At 39.7% G+C, this 7,176-nt stretch overlaps 1 pseudogene; it reads left to right on the plus strand.

The window, feature by feature from the left end:
* The first annotated feature begins 1,154 nt into the window (after nt 1-1,154).
* LOC103581289 lies at nt 1,155-7,160 on the plus strand (annotated as a pseudogene).
* The last annotated feature ends 16 nt before the right edge of the window (nt 7,161-7,176 follow it).

Raw genomic sequence — 7,176 nt, forward strand, 5'->3', positions numbered from 1 at the left:
CATTTCTAATGTTGGCATATCAAGCAAGAATGAAATTCCGTTTTAGACAGCAGAAATATTGGTCCCAGTAAAGGTACATAGTGATGCTTGTTCATTTTCTTCATTCTGGTAGAGTAAAATTTAACTGGTAGAATTAAAATCTTATCTGTATCAGTCAAGCACTGCTACAGCAGGATCTGTATCTTTTGACATCCCTCGGGAGTACATGGATCCTTAAGTAACCTACATTTGAACCTCAGGGAAGCTTCAGGAAACTGCAAGATAACAAGGGTGGAGATGGGGTGAAACTATTCGAGCCTGCAGCTACCCCAAGAAAGGTCTGTTTTTGCTTCAATTAAGCTCCAAATATTCTGAGCCAAACTGAATGCTCTGGAATTCTTTAAAGGAAGAAAGAAATGCTCAGGTGACCTACAGTAATACTGACCCATTGGCATTCTCCTTAATAGCTGACAGAAGACCAAAGAGAACACCTTGCCCAAAGGCTAATCTTCTGGGGCTGTCCTAAACATATAAGAGATCCGTTAGCCACCCTAAAATTTGTGAACAGATTAGCACTCCACCCCCCAGCCCATCCCCAAGATTAGGACGGCAGGGCAGGGATACTGAAAGGATTTCTTAACATCCTTATGCTAGTGGCTTCTGGAATATATATACTATACTAGAAAGTTAGGCTCCCTTGAGAAGAGTTATTGATACTCAAGCAATGTTCCCAGGGATAAACTAGACTAGACCAAAAGAACACCATAATTAGGGTATTTATTTGTTTTCTAAAAATTCAATGGGAAATTCCCCTGGGGTTATCATGCTTTTATCTTGGTCTTCTCCTAGTGATCAAAGCACTTATTAAAACTAAAACTGCATCAGTTTAAAAAAAAATTAAGTGGCTTTATTGAGGTATGATTGATATAAAGTAAAATACACATATTTAAGGTAATAAATAAATGAATAAAGCTAAAACCAGTAAGGAAACATCTACATACATGTTTCAGATTCAGTACTCTGGAAGGGGCAGGTAAATAACTATTTTGCGTGCCTAATATTTTAGAAGTTTAAGTTTCCTCAGTGGATCAGTGTCTGGTGCTCTGGCTTTTGCCCAAGGTTTACCAAGTAGTTCTTATCCCAAAAGACATACAGCACCCATCACACTTCCTGCAATGGTGGCAAAGTCACCAGCCATCAGGGAGCAGATTTCAGAGCGCATCAGTCTGCGACGTATGGACGAGTCAGTAAAGGTGCCTCTGCCTGCAAACAAGAAAGATAATCAGGATCAGGATGCGGGCAGCCACAAATCAAAGAACACTGGCTGCTCTGCTCATGAAAAAACACCAGGAATAGAAGGAGCAAGTTGCTTTAGTGTGGGAACCTGAACTTGGAAACTCAGGTAGTCAACCATGAGGAAAGTCTCAAGTGAACTGAACAGCAGGGATGAGTTTCTAACATTGTGGAAGTTCTTACAAGAAAGTTGTTGAAAAACCCTCTACATACACCCAGAGTAGAGCTTTGGGGACTCTGAAATGTGGTTATGAAAATATCTGGTTAACTAATGGAAAAGATGTCTGCTACTTACCATACCCCCCAAAAGTTTCCTTCTACACTCAGAGTTTCTATGGTTACTGTGCCCGAGGTAACCTACACTAACCAGGTAATCTGCAAGAAAGATGGCCAAAAAAAACCCCACACACAATAAAAATGTATTCTCCTTTTTATTTAAATTAATCCCTACAAGTATATATCGGTATGATATGGGTCAGTTTACAGGTCTGGGCACTAGTTTTGCTTTGGCTTCAGTCAATACCCCAGGAATTTACTTTACATGTGGCTCCTTCCCAGGTCCTTCCTAAGGTTCCCCAGTGCAGAGATGACTAATTGAACGAGTAAGAGGAAACTGCTTCATAGCTATTAACACAGAGAGTTAACTCAATTTTTTTTTTCCTTTTTGTCTTTTTTCATGTCCGGCAACGGACCGCAACCCTCAGTGTTGCGCCCGTACCGGACCAGGACCGGCAATGGGATCGCAACCCTCGGTGCTGCGCCCACACCTCGCTCAGCCAGTGAGCGGGAACCGGTCTGTATGTGGGATCTGAACCCTCGGCGGGAGCGCCGCCGTGCTTCCCAAGCGGCGCACTAGCGCAGTGCGCCACCGGGCCAGCCAGAGTTAACTCAATTTTCCACTTGCAGATTATCACCCAGGTCATCTATGGACTCACTATCTAGCTCATCATGTAGACTTTTTATCCAACCATAGAAGCTGAACTACCTTTTTTTTTATACTTTAATATTTTTATTCCCTATTGTAATGAAAGCCAAACCTCTTTGTTCCATAAGTATGATAGTAAATTATCAGTCTGCAGCAAGCATTCTAGAGAGTGAAGGGAAGACATGGTAGTAACTATTCCTCTGAACTGAGTTCTGTGAAAGGATCAGAGAAACCTGTTTTCTTTTTTTATTTTATAATTCAAATTGACTTTTATTCACAATCGGTTGCATAAGCCTTGCCAGCAATATCCCTGATGCTCTCCAATGGCAGCTAAGGAATTGGAAAGGAGACAGTGGTCAAGTATCTAGGATAATGAACAACAGGTCAGAATTCATCACCATTTTACCCTAAGATTCTTTCTTCAGTCTTTCTTCCCTCACTCTCTTAGGACTCCATATTTTGATTCTTTGAACCCAGGCCCTTCTAAGACAGAGACTCCAGGTGGCTTATTCATCATCTAATTCTTATCAATGCTTCTTCTACTAGTAAAGATAGCCAAAGGTTAACAGCATCAAAAGTCAATGTGTTCTTGCATGTGGGCCTATAGCCAATACGCTATGGACAATAATGACAATAACTTACATGTATAAGTCACTTTGTAACTTACAAAGCACTTCACAACTATCTTATTTGCTGTTCTTAATAACCTGTATAGAAGACAGGGATTATTAGCCTAGATTTGAAGACAAGACTGAGGTTCAACAAGATTAAGTGACCTGTTCAAGGTCACACAGTCAAAGGTGGTAAAGACAAAAGCCCAGATCTTCTAATGTCCAGTCCAGCGCATCTTCCCACTACACCATACTAATGAAATATGTCTCTTAATGAAATGAGCTCTCAGCTGCTAAATTTACCTCCAGGATTAGCCAGCGTATGAGGTCTATACTGTAGAGGACAGACATCAAAGAGCTGGAAAAAATAAGTATTGGTAAAACCTGTGGAAATAACCAGCAACAAAATTCTATAGTTTTCTCAAGGGGTTATATCTTTAAAAAATAAAAAAGAGGTGCTATCATACATAGCATTAAAAAAATTTAATGACTCTAGCACCCCTTCTTTTTCCTGTGGCCCTATTCTTTTTCTCAATTAGTACTGAGACTGAACTGGCAGGTCTGAGTCAAATCAGTCTTAATGGGTATGTTAATACCTCGCTACTCAAGGTGTAGTGCATATGTGGATAGATGAGCAGCACAGGCATCATTTAGGGGCTTGTAAGAAATGCAGATTCCTAGGGCAGCTTCTCACTTTAGAACTACTGAATAAGAATCTGTGTTTTAACAAGATTCCCCAAGTGATTCATGTGCACACTTAAGTTTAAGAAAAACTACATTAATATATACTTACGGACATGCATTAATATCATTCTGAAAAGAATGTCATACTAACACGTTCATAACAAACAAACAAGCAAACAAAAAGACAAGGTCTGGCTTCAGAGTAAATATACAGTGTGGAATGACCGAGATAATCAGTAGGTCAAAAGATATGTGAGAATCAAAACTTTTGCCTTAGGTTCTGGCTAACTCACCTAGTTCAGATGACCATGAGATGTTGAGGTCATGCTGGTTACCATATTAAAACACACAAACTTTTATTCCAAATAATTTTCTCAGTAGCATAAACAGCAAATATAGGAAAACTTACCATTTTCATATCCCCCTTACGATCACAGAACCACAGAATTTTACCATCAGTAAGGAGGCTACTATCACCTAACCACATATTTCTCTGCCCCAGCTGTGTATTAAAATCATTTGAGGTGCTTTTAAAACCTGGGGGGGGGGGGGGGCAGCATCTCCAGAGATTCAGATTTAATTATCTAGGATAGGGGCGTGGGCTCCCGCTGACTTGAATATGCAGCCAGAGCTGAGAACCACTGACTACCCAAATGCCTCATTCTATAGTTGAGGAAATTGGGAGTGTAATTAAAATGGTACCAATATAGCATATTTAAGTAAAAAATTTCCATCAATAAGTCATGATTTACATAACCTGAAACTTGTTGACCAAGTGAGGCTCAGCTGCTCTGACAATTGTTTACCATTTACCTTTTTTTTTTTTTTTTCCAAGAACTAAAGGTCTTCTTTGTCCTTGGTATTAACTCCGTGAACACAAGTTAACCTTCCTAACCTTTCTTTGGAAGAACTACCTCCCAAATATTTACCCACAGGAGCTGACATAGGCAAGTTTCAAAAGAATGTAATTTGAAATAACACAGTTGTAAGTTCTATTCCCTCCCCTTGGCACTAGGCAGGTTTGTGATCACTTTACCTGAATGAGCAGAGATCAGCAAACTTTTTCTGTAAAGAGCCAGACAGTAAACATTTTAGGTTTTGTGAACCATATGGTCTCTAATCCAACTACTGAACTCTGCCATTGTAGTTTAAAAGTAGCCATGCACAATACATAAATGAATAGACGTGGCTGTGTCTCAATAAAACTTTATTTACAAAAACATGTGACAGACTGGATTTGGCTTTGGGTGATAGTTTACTAATCCTTGCAGTAGAATATGGAGGCAGCGATGCTTTGTGGCTTCTGAGACTAGATTATAAAAGACCACGCAGCTTCTGCCTGGGTCTCTCAGAATACTCACTCTCAGGAAGCTCCTTCTTGAAACTTGGCCACCATTTTCTGGTAAGCCCAAGCCATCGAGAGAGACGTCACATGTAGGTGCTCTGGTCAACAGCCCCAACTGAGCCCAGCCTTCGTGTCATTCCAACCCAGGTGCCTGGTATGTGAGTAAAGAAACCTCCAGCTGAGGGCCTGGACATCGTGGAACTGAGACAAAACATCCCCACCATGCCCTATCTGAATTCTGTAATGGTAATCAAATTGTTTTTATGTTGCTAGGTTTAGAGACAGTTCATTACACAACAATAGATAACTACAACAGGGGCTGATGAAAATCTAAGAGCATATATCGAGGGCTAAAAAAATCTCAGAAAAGAAAGCCGAAGTTAAATAATTCAATTGAAAATATTTATGCTTTTTTTTCAAAACCAATGTATGCTTTTCTTATGTCATAAATTTAAAGGAACTTGTAATATCTTGTTCATATGAATAGCATAAACACTCTAATATTAATAGCCAATAAAAAAGAATTGAGTGAAGATGAAATCAGGACACTAAAACAGAAAATAAAAGCAAACAAAAAATATGGAACTTCTGAGCAGGAACAAAAACATAAAGAAACAAACAACAGCAATGCTTAGAAGCCCAGTGCAGAAGGGAGTGAAGAATAGGATGAAGACATTCCTCTTTTAACACTTGGAGAAAAGGAAAACAGAGAGTACCTAAAATCTTTGTTTAAATTTTGGTTCTTATGAGAAAATGAAACCTACCACTGGAAGGACATGAGGCTGATGAAATCTGGGAAGGTCTCTTTACTCCTGGTTACTTTCAAGCACTGCTGAGATGCTGGGTAAATTCTGGAGAAGACGTCCTGAGAAAGCGCTTTGAGACCAAGGTGGTGAACACACTGTTCTGTTGGAAAACAGCAGGAACAGACACCAGAGACCCAAGAAAGCCGCATTTGGGAAGAAACCCTCAAGGAAGCCAGAGCTCTCATTTCTTCCCCATGATCACCAGTGTCATGGTGCACACAGCAGAGGAAGAACACCAGCCCTGGTGGTGAGGTTTGTCCGTGAATCTCATACCTGAGAAAAGAGAATGTAGGCTTCCTGCCTTCTGAAGTCGATGCACACATTTTGGTTGTGTAATTTTATACTACGAAAGCTGAGAAGTGGGGACTAAACATGAAGTACCGTCATGGCAAGGAGTACATTATGTCTAGTAGATTTTCTTTAAAAATAAAAGACTTTTTATTTTCGCTTCAAGACTTTTAGAGAAATATCCCCATGCTATCTATACAGTCTGCCTTTCCTGTGCCTTAAGTATGTGGTTGGCAAAATTAGTGCCGATTATGGCAGTATCTGTTGTATTGGGAAGGATCAGGGAAGTTTGGTTTTTTATTCATCCATCACCACAACTTCTTTTAGAACTTGACTGTGTAATTTAAGTTCTTTCTCACAATAATAAAGAACGGAGTAATGAACTAAAGCAAATTTGTAATTTTCAGTGGACAGGCATGATGCTTTTGAAAGTTTAGTGGATCTTCTGCAAGCACTTATTTTATATTTAGATGGAATAAATGGTGACAAAGCTTTAGATGGCATAGCTGAAAAGCTGGCTGAGCCTTTGTACTCTGCAGTGCATTAACAGATTTCAATTTCATTTTTATCATTGTCAGTCTTAAAAATGTACTATCTTTTACAGGAGGCTTTGGGAAGAATCTTCAGGGAACAAATCTCTGATGTTTTCTTTGCAGCTTGGCTGGAGGGTTGTATCACTAAGGAGGTGATGGAAAATATTAAAAATTTTGGATCCCTGAACTAGCCAGCTGCCAAAAAGAAGAAAATAAAATATTAAAACTTATCATTAGTTTGAGAAAGATATAAATTTGATAACCACACTTGATATTCAAATAAAACTCCCTGGGAAATTCTGCAGAGCTCAGAAAAGTCACCTGGAACCTCAACTAGCCTCTGAGAGTTACTGTAAAGAATCCCTGAGTGTTCCACCAATGGAGCACATTACTCAGGAACTTAAAGCTATATTCTCAGAATGGCACCTCAAGCTCGTACATGCTTATCTCTGGTACCATCTGTCATGGGACAACTCAAATTCAACACATCAGAGAAACACGGTGCTGACTTGTACAGAAGTGACTTAGCCAATCTCGACATGCTCTCAGCCAAGCTTCATTGTTGGAGAATCAAATGAACATAGAGGGAAAGAGGTAGAGCTTCCATCTACCACTCATGAAGCCTTCCATGTGCCTAACATCAAGTTTTCCCCTAATGTTTATGCATGTAGAAAGTCCTGTGTATTCTTGCTATGAAGATTCAGGATGAACA

The sequence above is a fragment of the Galeopterus variegatus genome, unplaced genomic scaffold (assembly GCF_000696425.1).
Source record: "Galeopterus variegatus unplaced genomic scaffold, G_variegatus-3.0.2 Scaffold12733, whole genome shotgun sequence".
Classification (NCBI taxonomy): Eukaryota; Metazoa; Chordata; class Mammalia; order Dermoptera; family Cynocephalidae; genus Galeopterus; species Galeopterus variegatus.